This window comes from Lissotriton vulgaris, chromosome 6 (genome assembly GCF_964263255.1).
Source record: "Lissotriton vulgaris chromosome 6, aLisVul1.2, whole genome shotgun sequence".
NCBI lineage: Eukaryota > Metazoa > Chordata > Amphibia > Caudata > Salamandridae > Lissotriton > Lissotriton vulgaris.
Window position 1 is genome coordinate 1,383,380,042 of NC_141694.1, and position 16,155 is coordinate 1,383,396,196.

The window sequence follows — 16,155 nt, forward strand, 5'->3', positions numbered from 1 at the left end:
TTTTTTAGATTTGCAAGGGGGAACTTTCTTCCATTGCTCAAGGGTTTTTCAATGATTGAAATAAACGTCCAATAAAAATAGGAAGCAAAAAAGAGACATAGGTTACAAGGTTCTCATATGTACGTTTTTCGACTGAATTCGGAACTATAAAACTAATGTAACATTATTTGAATCAGACTCCTCCTTTCACAGAGTTATACTGTTCTGTCAAAGTTTCCAAACACCTGCAAAACTCAGACCCATCAACTGATACGTGGCTCACTATAATTTATCATTGTGTATTGAAAATTTGTCACTTCACAATGAATATCCAAGACTAAAAAATGGGTGTTAAGAAAGTAAGCACATATTCAAATGTCCTAAGAAAACCTGAGTTTATGGACAGGGGTTTATTAGACCCACTTTGAACTACATGCAGGATTACAGCTCAACCCCAATAATAGAGACATTTAATAAGTGATAACACCTTTCCTGCTAAAAATGTTAACCACCTATGTTGGACGATACAGGAAACACCCAAACAACAGCTCATGAGATGAGAGGAAATTATGTTTTGATACCATTAACATTTTGGCCCGGTATCAGCCTGCACCCAAACGTGGCAAAATGTTGTTTAGCAGCAACAAAAGTTTTGTTGTGCTATGATAATACTTGAACCGTTTTTCAGAGTGAAAACTTATTTTCTCAGAAGTTTCTTTTTCATTTTCTTAGTAGCAATCAATATTTTTTGCTTTTATGGTTTCTAATTTCTATCTACTAACAGCGTGTGCGGAATGATGTTTGAAACCAACGAATGAACCCAAAAACTTATATTTTTCTGAGGAAATTTTTTAGATTTGCAAGGGGGAACTTTCTTCCATTGCTCAAGGGTTTTTCAATGATTGAAATAAACGTCCAATAAAAATAGGAAGCAAAAAAGAGACATAGGTTACAAGGTTCTCATATGTACGTTTTTCGACTGAATTCGGAACTATAAAACTAATGTAACATTATTTGAATCAGACTCCTCCTTTCACAGAGTTATACTGTTCTGTCAAAGTTTCCAAACACCTGCAAAACTCAGACCCATCAACTGATACGTGGCTCACTATAATTTATCATTGTGTATTGAAAATTTGTCACTTCACAATGAATATCCAAGACTAAAAAATGGGTGTTAAGAAAGTAAGCACATATTCAAATGTCCTAAGAAAACCTGAGTTTATGGACAGGGGTTTATTAGACCCACTTTGAACTACATGCAGGATTACAGCTCAACCCCAATAATAGAGACATTTAATAAGTGATAACACCTTTCCTGCTAAAAATGTTAACCACCTATGTTGGACGATACAGGAAACACCCAAACAACAGCTCATGAGATGAGAGGAAATTATGTTTTGATACCATTAACATTTTGGCCCGGTATCAGCCTGCACCCAAACACATCTACCAAGCTCAGACATGTCTGAAACCTACATGCTAGGCGGAGTTCAAGGTGTTATGGCTAATGAGGGTCTTACAAATCTTTTACTCAGAATGCCCATCAATCGACAAACAATGTTACCTTTCATATATCACCCTTTATTTTATTTTTATTTAAAAAACTTTTTTATAGCACAAACATGACCACTGAGGGCATCAGAGCGAATTACAGTGTATACATCAAGAAAGATACAAGAGGTAAAAGCAGAATGACCAAACAAAAAGTTAACAGTCTTGTAGAGTTGAGTGCCCTCGAGAGACTTCGCAGCTAGGACTCAAAACTGAGAGTGTGTCCTCAGACTCATTGGAAGCTCCCTTCCTAAGGCAGAAATGTATTCATCAATAACACTTTAACTTCCTTTTTGAAAAGGACAGTAGAGGGATTCAGCCTGACTTAAGGGGGCAAGGAGTTTCAAATCCTTGGGGCGATACCAGAGAAGGCTCTATTGTAGATTTTTTGTTTCTTGAATTTTTGTGGTTTAAGCAGTAGAGTGCTGGCACTTATAGAGGCTCTCCATCCACCTGTGAGAGCTCCAATTTTAGAGTGAGGTACATCAGGGTATTGAAATGAATGGCTTTATGTGCTATACATGCAATTTTTGGTTGTATCCGACCTTCATATGGGAGCCAGTTCAGGGATATCAGATCTGGCGAGGTATGATTGTATCTTTTATCACCTGTTAAGAGCCTTGCAGCAGAACTGAAGGCAACCCTAAGAGGAGCCGTCTTTGTTTGCGCTGCCATAATCCATCTTTGAGATCACTAAGGCTTGCACTGCAACCTTTAAGTCATGTGAAGGGAGAAAAGGTTTTATTTTCTTTAAGATGCTGAGTTGGAAATTTGCTCCTTTGGTGAGTTTACTACTGTGCTTCGGCATGTTCTGACTCTTGTCTAGCATTATTCCCAAAGAGGTTGCGGAATCAATGATGTGTGGCGTACAGTTTAGAGGTGTTAGCTGGTTAGTCCATTGTTCTATGACTGGAGATTGCTTGTGTGGTACGATTAAGAGGAATTCCGTTTTAAGAGTATTTAACTTCAAGTGGTTATGTGTCAACCAGCTTTGTGTTTTCAGTAAGACTGAGTTGAGGGACCTGACCTTGTCAGGGGAGGAGATCTTCAGGCAAAGTTGGGTATCATCTGCGTACACATGATTTCAGAATTTCTGTTAAAGGCTCCCTGAACAGGTTGAAGAGCATGAGTGAGAGCGCAGATCTCTGTGGAACACCCAGCATGACCGGAGAAGTATGAGATAGGGACTGGTTCACATTGAAGTTTTGGGTTCTATTATGGAGGAATGAGGAGAACCAGTTCAGTACAGGCCCAAACAACCCCATCCTGTGCTCCAAGAGGTGAATTAGTTTATTGTGTTTAACAGTATAAAATGCTGATGAAAGGTTGAGGAGGATCAGAAGGCAAGATTAGTTTTGATCAAGCAATCATAGTGCATCATCGACAATGTGAGTGAGAGCAGATTCTGTGCTTTCACCCTGAAAGTTACCTATGTTGTAAGGAACAGCAAAGCCACCTACCCAATCAATCGCTTTACAAAATAGAAAATATTCTACCATTCAGTGTTCCAATGCTTCTCCCGAAAATACCAGTATGCTGTTTATATTGGTGGGCCTACTCAATGAGACAGAATGACTCAAAACAAGGATTCAATCATACACTTCAAAAGGAATTATTTTGGGATGTCAATTGTGAGATATTTGAGTCTGTTTTTGGCCAGCAGCTAGAGTGACCTACCAACACCATGCATTTCTGAAAACTAAACATTAGGTATCTCCATTTGTCTATGATGTTGGAGAGCATTTTATTTTAATGCTACATAAGCAGTAAGTAGCTACATGTAATGTTGTAAACAACGATTAAACAGAATGCTAAAATGACATTACTTGAAGCTGTTTTTCTGCTCCATCTTCATATATCATTTGGTGTTTCGAAACTCAAAGTTTATATTCTAGAATATATGTACTATAAACATGAAATGTGGAGCACTTAGCTGTAAAGCATCTTCTACAGTCTTAGTCATTCTGGTCAACTCCCTGCTCTTTATGCACGTTTTCCTGGTAATGCCATCTGAGAATTTGGCTTTCTTCTTCGTTTTCTACCTCACACAGCTCCTATGCAGTCCCATCTACAAGCACGAGAGAAGGGGGGGACAGTGCATCTCTGGCATAATGCATTCATTACATTCTGGCATCCCCAGGGCGCTTGTCCTCCACTTGGTTAATCTGATGAACTGCAGAGCATGGTGTGGTTTTTCTTTGGCCCGCTGCCTTTGGACCCACCAGGCAGGTTTTTGCCAAGTGGGAGAAAGAAACACTGATCTCTTTGGTCCACTGGGCCTCTTTATAGCTGCAATTTGCTGAATTTTGCGGTGAGTGGGATTTTTCAGCACCTAGAGTGTGTGTTTTGAGGCTTCCTGGCTCAACCATTTTGGGTTTTCTGGAGCTTTACACAGGCATCTCTCATTGCAGTGGGGGTGAGCCTCAGGATCCTGTCCTCCTGCCCTTTCAGCTCACAGCTCGTTGGCCTGTGATCTTCTAAAAATAGCACTCTGTGATTCCTTGGGCAGATGACCCAGCTATTATGCACTCCTCATCACCCAAAGCCTCCCGGTCATAACTCCTAGTTAAGGCATTAAATGTGAAAACATTATGAATTGAAGTATGGATTTTTTGGGAGTGAATTTCCGTTTTGATAGTTCTATCCTTATAAAAGAGCCAAATTGTTTAGTCTTTCAAATTTGTTAATTGTAGATCAAAATTTGTAGTCTAACATATACAATTGAGCGTATAAAGATGACAAGACAACACCCATGTATGCAATTTGGGAGACTATAAATGTTGATAGTTTAAAAAGGGTGATTAAATGCCCTATCATTTAAGTCGCAGGAGTCTGTTTTTTTCTCTATTGAACACACCATAAATATCATTGTTCATGCATTGATCACATCTATATTTGATTATGCCAACATACCGCTTTTAGGATCTTCCCATGCTTTGTTAAACAGATTGCAACAAATTCAGAATGTAGCATCCAGACTGGTGCTGAACATTCCTAAAAGGCAATCTATTCAAAATGGCTTGAAAAGCCTATACTAGCTCCCTGTAAACCAAATAATAAAATTCAAAGCCCTGACAGTAACATTCAGGGCCACTCAATTGAAAGGCTTGACTTGTATCAGTGACAATATCAAAAAATACCTTCCTCACAGAGCTCTAATCCCAGCCAACCGCACCTGCTTTGCATTCCCACAATTAAAATGACCAGAGCTGGGGATGCTCATTCTCCTTTCTAGCCCCAAAACTCTGGAATCATTTACCTGATCATATTAGATGAGCCACTATAGAGAATGCATTCAAGAGCCTTCTGAAACCTCAACTTTTTAGAGAGAGATCAAATGTTGGCTGGTCCCTCTTCTGTCTAGTCATCTAAGCTGCGTCTTACTGTCACCAAGCACCTGGACACTCCTTTTTGGAGCAGCTATAGTGTGCTTACAAATATATTTAATTCATTCATTCATTAAACTAGCAACCCAAGGCATCAAAATTTGTGAGTGAAAGTAGCAGAACAAGCAATCATGTGCCAAGCATGAAATGTAGTAATTCATTACTCTTTATATCCTCAGCTCAATATGCTTGATATATAGAAGACTAACCAATTCCTTACAATTATCCCTCAAACTCTATATAGCCAATGTTAACTAGATAAAATATAACTCGAGAGTATAAAAGGGGGTTACCCTATCTATCACAACTCAAGCCTCTACTCACTACTATTGTTTATTATACGTAATTCTGTGTTCCCTCCAACCGCAGGAAATAACATTTTTACACCAAGGGGTCATTGACAAACCTCAGGGGCTATTAACAAAGGTAACTTAAACATTTGAGTACTTTACACGTGTAATTTACTCTTACAATATTGAGTAAGCTTGCTACTTTGGCAATTCACAAAATCTCTAAACTTACTCGAAAGGTTAAGAGTTAATTACACGAGTAAGTTACACAAAAACATAAGTTACCTTTGTGCATAGGCCCTTCAGTTTGTCAGGAACCTTCAGGGGCTACAGTTTGATAGAGACATGAAGGTTAGACTTTTGGAGTAAGCTTACTCGTAGATTTTGTGAATAGCCAAAAAGTAGCAAATTTACTCAAACGTTTGAATTACTCAAATTTGTACGTCACCTTTGTGAATCAGGTCTGTTGCTTTATAATTTAGTTGATAATGATGTTTTGTTTATTGTCATGAGCACGATCATTAATACGTTTATTTTATTGTCATTTGTGTACACACTAAAATATTTACGCTCCCGATGAATGGATTTCTCCTGAAAGACAAGAAATAATTGAATGATGTAAACAACAGATAAAATGTTTTCAGAGATTTTTTTTATAGAGCATTATAAAAAAGAAACTGGTTTATTTCAGGAGCATCTGTCAATCTGGACAATGATTATGAGTTACACGTAAATGTTTGGCTCCCTCAGTTTTCCGGGAAATTAAAAAAACACTAAAAATCAGTAATTGTAGAGTTATTTAGAGGCAAGACATGTTAACAGAAGTAAAATGTACAGGATCAACTTTAATTTAGGTAGAGACACTTGTAAATATCATTAGGTGTGTAGGTATTACATAGACATACATAGAACCTAAAGGAACACATTACACTCACATAGCCACACTGAAATCTGCTAATTTACTTTGCATCTTAATTAATATATTTAATATAATAAAATTACCCCTCACAAATATTGAGTATGATTTTTGGAAGTATTGAGTATATGAAGCGTAACTAACCCGCCTGTTGTCACCCTTACCTAATCTTGTTCCTTTAGTAGTACATAGAAAACTTACAGGACTTCTTCATTCCAGGACATCACCAAAATAAATCTTGAACATTGAACGATAGGAAGAATACTTTAAGATCAATATAACTCAATTTAAACACTATTAAAACGTCAACACTCAAATCTTCGTCCCCTTTTCGACACAACAATTATACAACCAGACATACAATGCAAGTTCATACTTGATTCAAGAACACTTTTTTTCCTTATACCCTTTCCTTCCCAGTGCCACAAATTAATACATATTTGGTAAGTGCATCCAAGATGATTGTAATGTGTATGGGACATTCAATTATCTCACATCACGTCCCTTAAACATTTCTCTTCGGTTCTTGTAAGGACAAAGAACCAAAGCTATATTTTATGTAAACCATACTGGAAATGTCTTGGCTGACTCATTAATGTGTACCTTCCCATACATATTTCCACAATTACCTGGATAGATCAATTTATAATTAACATCTTTAGTCCTTAGAATTTTTACCGCTTCCTTTTCATCTGTAGTAAAAATCAGGGGCAATTTGAAAACAGCATCATCTTCATTTACGGATTGAAACCATTTTTTCAAGGCTATAATATTTTCATCCTTCACTTTAGCTCACAGCACTCGGGGTTAAATGGATGGAGGAATGGATTTCTTATGAAAACAATGAGCTACACCAATCTTTGGGTTTCCACATGCTTCATCTCACTCTGCTAAGGCTGTTCAAAGTATCTCAATGACACAAGGTACCTAATGTCCTTCCTTAGCCATGTGTAGACCATCAGTCTTATGTAGTATTTTACAAATGTGTCTCTTTCCTATTCCACTCTTTCTACTCTGATTAACCTTAGCTGCTGATGAATTCAGTCATTTCTCAATATTATTGATGAATGGTTCTAATGTAAATGTAAATGTAAATGTATAGGCATTTATATAGCGCACTACTTACCCGGAGGGTCCCAAGGCGCTTCAACCGCTGCGAAACCCTTCTTGGCTTCCCTGAGAGATGGTCCCTAATGGGTATCTCCAGAGTGAGACCAGGCATCCCCGGCGGTCTGGTGGGGCCATTAGTGAAGATGAGGCAAGCTAATGCCCAGAGTTGCAGAGTGTGATCGCTGATCAGAGTGGGCACCGAGGCGAGAGAATTATCGAGTCCGCTGACCCTGGTCCAGAAACCTGCCGCGCCGGGATTCGAACCCTGGTCCCGGGCCGTCCTCTGCTCTCGGGTCTGCCGCCTCTAACCAGTGAGCCACAGCTATAGAATATCATAGTATCTTTGAAGTCTTATGAACATCAGATTGGAAATTATTTAATTTTACTATCTCCTCTCCATCTTTGTTACTCTACATTTAATGTGCATCTTACATTGGATTTAATAGTACACCAGTGTCTATCTCTTTCTCTTTCTTCTCCTAATAATGGTGTTTCAATGGTGGCATCAATCCAAAGTGAAACTCTAGCAAGACCACCAAGTGAGGCCCTGAAATAAGCACCTTAGTTATACTGAAGTGTACCCAGTTAATAACAGAACACTAAACAGTAGTAATAGGCAAAGTGTCAGATGTACAAAGGGCACGTCACCAATCACTCAGTGTTAAGCTAACTATCTGGTTTCCAACCTGCCTCTCATTTTCTAATGTGACTTGTGCATCACAAAATGCACAGTAATGGGGTTAGAAAACCGTTTGCATCACAAAATATGTGTGAGGAACTATGCATTTTGTGTTTCTCCCTAGAAATGCCTGTGAATGCATCGATGGAGACCTGTGAGATGTAGCAGAACTCCATCATTTTATGTATTTTCGCTTTATGTCAACATTTGATTCAAAGCAGCCCTTGTGGCTTAAAAGACACGATATGTCTTAATCAATGTGAGAATCCAACAAAACAACAAAGGTGTGTTCCTAGTGAAGGTCAAACTAGGTCAAGTCACACAACAATAACATCAAAAATCAATTCATAATATTACATGAGTTAATGACATTCTAAATGCAAATAGGGATTTCATAAACAGTGCTTGGACCTTTTAATTTTGCTCACACAAATTCTTATCAAAATGTCATCCAAATTCATGCACTCATATACAAAATGTATATGGACAATGCAAAATATAAACAGTGCGTGAGGAGTCATGAAAAGTGTTGAGAATCACAGCAACATATGTTTTGATATAGAAAGACATACATAACAAAGACTGATCATATAACACAATGAATAAAAAAAATATTACCATACAACTTGTTGGACCTGGTCCTCTCTGCAGGGTAACCCCTAAACCCTTTGGCTTTACCCTTCCTGAAATCCTGAATTCATTTTTGTTAGCATTAGGACTCTTTGTACTTTACCAGTACTATCCAGTGCTAAAATGCACCTCACTCTAACGCAGACTTGGTACGATTAGCCTACATCTCATTGGCATATTCAAATTACTTATAAGTCCCTAGTATATGGTAAACATGGTACACAGCGCTTTGTAAAATAAACGCTACTAGTAGGCCTGCAGCACTCATTTTGCCACCCACAGAAGTAGTACTATAACAGTTGTCTTAGACCTGCCACTGCAGCCTGTAATCATTAACACTGGATGTAGGGGTACCAGGGGTGTTGGTGCACACCCAAATTAACCATGCTGGAGTTAGGAAGGCGAATGAGCAATAAAAGTACCTCAAACCTTTGTTTATTATCTTGTAATATTTTCTGTGTTAAATGTCTGGCTCTGTCTTGTGATAAATTACTCCTTATTCTTTTACCATGGAGAATTGTGTTTTTTTTCATTTGTAACCACAAAGTGAGAGGATTTTGTAAAGTGAAATATGTGACAAGTTTGGGAGGGTACTGGGAGTATGAAAGAAGGGATAAAGGATATTATTTATTTCTAAAACACATCAATAATAAAACAATTTAAAAAGAAGTGTACATATATTTCAAAACATCAGCAGTTAGGACAGCACAAATGAACCGTATTCTCTATTTTGTGTGTAATGGAAATATAGATTGTAATAGGATCAAAACAAATCAAGACACTTGGTGATGTACAAAGGATATAAATGTACATATGGGTGCACTGTATTTGAAAAGCATAATGTGCTCTTAAGCTTTCCATGTCCTAGTAGTGAAGAAGACATACATTTTTTTTCACTCCCATGGCAGAACATTTAGTTAATATATTACATTTAATAAGTTGTAACTATTGATCGGGACCTGATAGGAGTGTCATGTTAGACTCAAATGAATTGTAATTTAAAATCCTCCTTAATGGTAGTCAGATTTAAGTCACAATTCTTAAAATGCTACTTTTAAAAAGTTGGGACTCCTAAAGGGGAGTGATTCTGTTAAGGACTGTGGAGGCTGGAATCATAATAAAGTCTCTGCAATGCAATGCCTCCCAGACCATAAATTACCATTGGTTGTAGCGCAGGGATGTGCAGGAGTCTCCCTACTCAGGTTCTACCAATGAACTTATTCTTACTCTGGTGCATTTTTTCACAAAAAGTATGGATCCAAACAATCTGTATCATACTTTCCTATGTACATGTAATCAATTTACAAACTTTACAGTAACATAAATATATGACATACTTCACTGTGACAATATGCAAATAATTAATAAAGGTTCACTATTCAAACAATAACTAACAGTCCATAAACAAAGAGGCATGTATTTTTACATTACACATATATGACATATATTTACAAGTGCTTTGTTCCTCTAACTTATTGCAAATTAAACCAAGCGCCTTATTGGGGTGTTACGTGTCCTTCTGGTGTTTATTGTTGGGACCGAATACCCTTGCGTCCTCGCACAATTTTGTATAATGACACTAATGTAAGGTCCTGATAATGTCAGAGCTTTGAATAGAAATGTTGTTGGGGTGCCCTTAATCACGCTTTCTGCGGGGTACCTTGTATGCACCAGTTAATTGTTTGTTTGGGCGCTTGACCTTTATGTGGAATACGCCAAAGCAGTTTGACCTTCAGGAGTGGACCTTGGTGGTGGTTTTATGGAAGGTCTTCTTCAGGGCCAAATATGTTCTTTAAGCTCATTCTGGGCGTATTAAAGGACATGTCAAATATTCTGGGGTGTCGCATGAGGATTATAATGTAGTGGTACTTTTACCACACTTTTTCAATCACATACCATGTTTTTTTTGGAGAAATAAAGGTTTCTTGGGGTGTGTTCTACTTCCTGCATGGAAGGCTGTTTTCCATGGTGTATGTGGTAGGCTTTGTGTCTCTCTTTCTTATCCTTTGGCCTGTGGATACATAGTAAGGGAGAACTTGAATGTTGGGCTTATATAATCATAGTGGAATACTTGGTATTGTGAATATTTTGGCTTGTATTCCTGCTGTGTCCAATTCATGCATCATGACCGACTTTGTGTGGTTGTGGTTGTGATTCTGCTTTGAGTGCCCCACATTACCTGCACTGGGTGTTTTCCATGGTGCTTGCAGCTCCTAACTAGCCTAGTAAAGCTAATCACGGGTGGTCTTGTGCCTGTAAATGCCAAACGAGGATTAACATGCATCGTGGACATCATATTGCCTAAATGCAATCTATGCTTGAATATGGGCATGCCTTGTTTTGCGGTGGTGTGTTTTTATTTTAAGCGAAAATGTAACTGTGATAGCCAATTTCCATTATGAATCACCAGAGAGCTGTGCTGGCGAGTTCTTCCTTTGATCTGTGGGGGGTGTATATGCAACGCACTAAAGATTATTTGCTGAAAAAGGCATTGATTGTTTGCTACCGATTATCGCAGGCCACTGTGGTGCGTCATATTAGCCATTCATAAGAGTAGCTGTGAGCATGCTTAGTGCTAGTGATCCTTAAAAACAGGGTGCCCGGTGGAAGATATGGTTAGCTCTGTGCCAGTGGTGAAAATATGCCTGTGGTGTTCCTTTTATGTTTTGTCATGCCCAATCCCCACTTGTACTAGTTGCCTAGGTTAGGATTTTGCTTGGATTAAATCCGATGTGCCTTTGTGAGCGTCGCCTTTCTCGCTCCTTGTAACCGCAAGCATCTATACTGGGAAACATGAAGAAGGGGTAACATACACCACCCTATACACCAAACAAACTTATAGAAACATGCTCCTCCATTTTTCAAGCTTCCACCAAAGGAACTTACGAGAGAACCTACCGTAAAACCAGTTTTTGAGAATTAGGAAACACTGCAAAAAGAAGGAGGACTACTTCAACAATGCAAAGACCATGCTAGCTAAACTGTTGGAAAGAAACTACCCAAGGAAATTGCTCAAAAGATCCCTTAAAAGTGCGTGGTAAATCCAGTTAGTACCCATGTACTTTTGCAATGACCCAGACACTAACACATGCACTGCTACAATCCCCTAAGCACAACTGATGCAGTCCAGCCATCTCCTTGTCACTAACCATGCACATCTCCAATCACCCACCCAGTTCCATGTCTTATCTAATCACTGCGCCAAAACACAAGCACTTATAAATTCACCATGCACTTTCCTTGCAGTATTGTAATCACCCAGTCACTACTCATGTACTCATGTAATGACCCAGGCACTAACACATGCACTGATGCAATCCCCTGAGCATTACTGATGCAGTCCAGCCATCTCCTTGTCAGTACCCATGCACTCCTCCAATCACCCAGCCAGTACCATGTATTATCCAATCACTCCGCCAAAACCCAAGCACTTATAAATTCACCATGCACTCTCCTTGCAGTATTCTAATCATCCAGTCACTACCCATGCACTCATCCAATGACCCAGGCAATAACACAGGCACAGCTACAATCCCCTAAGCACTACTGATGCATTCCAGCCATCTCCTTGTCACTACCCATACACTCCTCCAATCACCCAGCCAGTTCCATGTCCTTATCTAATAACACAGTAAAAGGTTTAGAGGACCTGAGAGAAATACCAATGTGTGTGCTTAAAAGGGACAAAAACATTAAAGACAAATTTGCATGCGCTAATACCCAAATAAAGAAACCAAAGGTCTCCATCCAGAGTATACTTGCTCATCCCTACATTAAAGGTCACCACCGATGCGGAAACTGCACTTCGTGCGCAAGTACCATTGAAGGTGACAAATTTAAATACAGAGGAAAAAACATCACACATGAAGAATTCACCAATTGTAATACCACAAACATGTGTAGTATGCCCCTGAAAACTTACATACGTTGGCAAGACACCACACAACGTAAAAAAGAGGATCACCCAACATAGATCCAGAATTAAATGTCAAGACCAGAATGCACCAATGGTCCAAAGCTGCGAAGAAAAAGGGCATGGGCCACAAGACATAAAGTGGACAGTCCTTAAAAACATGAAAGGAAGATGCTCCGACTCCCTTCTAGCTTGGTTTGAAGCCAAAACATCCTACGGCTGGGGACAACCAACAATGGACTCAATGACATGAGTTAAATAATGCACTGCACATGAGCAGACATTGCCCACCCTCAAAATTGCACTCTGTAAGGTACATACGAGGAGGACTTGTGCCAGCCACAAACAATAAAACACACCATGCAATTTTTCTAACAGTCACTTTCCATAGAAATGTTGGGAAGCGATACAAAAAACCCAGAACTACACCAAATATTGCAGACAGCTAGATGGATACTAAGAAAACATGCCCCCTCTCACCCAAGGGCCAAATTAATATTAGAAAACAAAATTAGTAATGGTAGGACTGACTTGTTGGTGAGACGGTCTCGAATTAGACGACGAGGATTGGCAATCTGCTATCTCTTCTGTCAAGGAGGTCGCTATTCCGGCCCGTTTCCGGTTTGTACAACTGAAGATTCTGCATAGAGTCTATGTTACTGATCCACGCTTGGTGAAAATGGGTTACTCAAATTATGGTCTTTGTAAACGAGGTTGTGGGCTGCTTGGGACGTTCCTACATATAATTTGGGATTGTCCAGCAGTAGCCACATTTTGGATGGGTATACACAATAAGATGAGGGAGACTGCTGGCGTTGATTTGTTGCCCGAGGCCAGACATTGTCTCCTCAGTGTTTGGGAACCAAATGACTATAATGTCTCACAGTCACAAAGGGCAACCCTAGGAAATATGGTAGCAAAGAGGGATATAGCGCAGCTGTGGGGCTCTCAAAGATCTCCCACGATTGAGGCTTGGATGGAAAACATGGCCTGGTGCATGTTCAGGGAGAAAACGGTTTGTGTATCACGGGGAAGACCCAGGAAATGGGGTAAGGTATTGGGCCACTGGAATACTTACCGTGGAGACATTTGCACTCCTCGTCTTATGGAGGTTCCTTTAAGTTCCACTTTCCCCCTGACCTGCCATTCCTTGTAGAATACGTGAAATAATTGATTCTGTATTTGTCTCTCCCCTGCTTCCGTCCCCTAATATGACTTGAGCATCCTATTGTATGGTATTTTATTCCTCCCTCTCTTCTGGACTGATATTTGTCTGTATTGTGTACTTGCCTTGTTTATTTTTATCATTTCAATAAAAAGAGTTACAAAAAAAACAAAAAAAAACAAATTAGTACAACAGGTCTCACTTTACTCCCGTGAGGTCCCAAGGAAGTACAGCAGGACTCAGCATAGCCCTCCAGTGTGATCCCAGAGGACTATTTCATGGTACAGCTAGACCATGCATTCATTAAAAAGTGAAGCTTGCTCTGACCTGCTCTACCTAGGAGTACGCAGTACCAAACAAATACATTTTTAAAATTGAAAATGTGAGGTGGGAGTCAGCAACATGGCATTGGCCACCATCGAAGTTTGGGGTTACAGCCAGCCCCATGCCACAAAACAACATTAAAATTCACACAACAACAAAAGGTTAAAGTGACAATGTAATTAGGCCTGGTATTAATATATAAAATATGATTTTAAATGACAAAACACTGAAATTTACCAGTTATATTTTACTGAGCTAACTATAACTTTTGTCCGCTACATGCTCTGCCCATGACCTCATATATTACATCACTCATTACATATTAAAGGGTATCATTGATTACATTTAAAAAACTGTAGATTTAAGACAATTCATAACAAAAAGATTTTACTGGTATAATGTAAACATCTAAATTAATGATTCTCATCAATAGAATAATCAAATCTAATGTCAATGCCAGTACCTATTTCCTTTGGATGCTGTAATCAGTGATCTTAGAAGTGATGTAATCAATAAAGTCATTTGAGAAGTCATCAAAAGTGTCATATAACATATCATGACTGATGTCATGTATGAGGTCATATGCAGTGCACAACAGACATGCAATTTGTGGATACTTACCTAAAAATAACTGGCAAATGTCAGTGTTTTTTAAAAGCTGTGCTTTGTAGTGATAGCTTCACTTTAACTGTGTTTTTTCGGTGAAATTCTGAACACATGTTAAGGTCTTATAACCAAGGCCAATCATCACTTCATTTTAACTTTTACATATTTTATTAATTTCTTGGGTGTTCTGATTATATGCCATCCGCAACTGTTACTGTGACTCCTATTTATGACTGATTTTTCCCTGTCCAAGGTCTTAGGCTGTGTGCAGCAGAGGTTGGGCATAGGGGATGGATGCATAAGTTGGCCACGGATGATGCCGCAGTGGGAGGCAGCCAGCCTTGTACCCAACTCTCTGTGGCTGGTCCAGCCTCCATCTGTTTAATTGTGTTCTTTGATGGGTTAATTGTAGGACTTTCACAGCTAAGGCAGGGGTTCAAGGGATGGTGCCTTAGCCTCATTTTGGCTCATGTGTAATCTATTTTACAGGCCTCTGGGGCCAAAGCACCTGTAATGGCAGCAGCAACAGATGTTTCTATGCAGCCAGGCAATCAAAGAGCTTCAGGTTTGTAAGCCTGGCTTAGATTTTATGGAACCAAAAAGATTGTCAGAAGAAAAAGCTCACTATTCAACTTTGAATATTACATTAATTTGAGCGCTCAATCGGTAAATGAACCTGTGTTCACTGAATTTCCCGATTATTGGTCTAGATACCTCTATATTTTAACTTATTCATGCCCAGTCTAAAATACATTTTATACACTTATTCTCAAATTCTACTGAATGCATTTACACCAAACCAAGCAGAAGAACCTGCGTAAAGTTCTACTTTCATGCCAAGCTTGATGTAATAATGTTCAACCATTTGTTTGTACTGAGTAGATAATATTGCATTGGGAGCTAAAATGGAAACTCATCTCCACCTCTTTTTTGTGGCCCATACTTGATGGATCTGCATGAAACTTTTTAATGTTTTGTGAAGATGTTTCAAATGGCTCAACAAAAGTGAATTTTCAATGGAAACTTTCCTTAATCATAATTGCACAGACAATATTTTGGTCAATGTAATATGGATCACTCACAAAATATTGGAAACAAAAATATTGTGTAGACAAAATATTGTGTCCAAAATATCAAGGGCCAAAATATCAAAAAGGTAAGTCCAAATAGGCAAGTATAGATTTTCTATTCTTAACTCCACATCTATGTTCCTTGAAGATATACATATCATCTAGGTACATATATGTGAAGTTATATGTAGTAAAACTTTGCATACTTATAGAAACTTACAGTCACAATATTTTTTTCCTCAATATCCTCGACACATTATATTGTCCACACAATATTTGTTGGCCGATATTTAGTTTAAATGGTGTGCAATGTGTATAGAAGTATATTGGTATGTTTATAACTTTAGTGCCGTTTAATTAATCTACTGAAAATGTGGTGACATTTAGCAAATTAGTCTCACTCTTTAAGTATATTAAAATGTTTGCTGATTCATCAGGAAGGCATAGGTTAAAGGTTGATAAAAAAAAGTACTACTGCTGCATACAATCAGGACCCATTTTGGCAAACTTGTAGCATGATTAGTTTTTTGTTG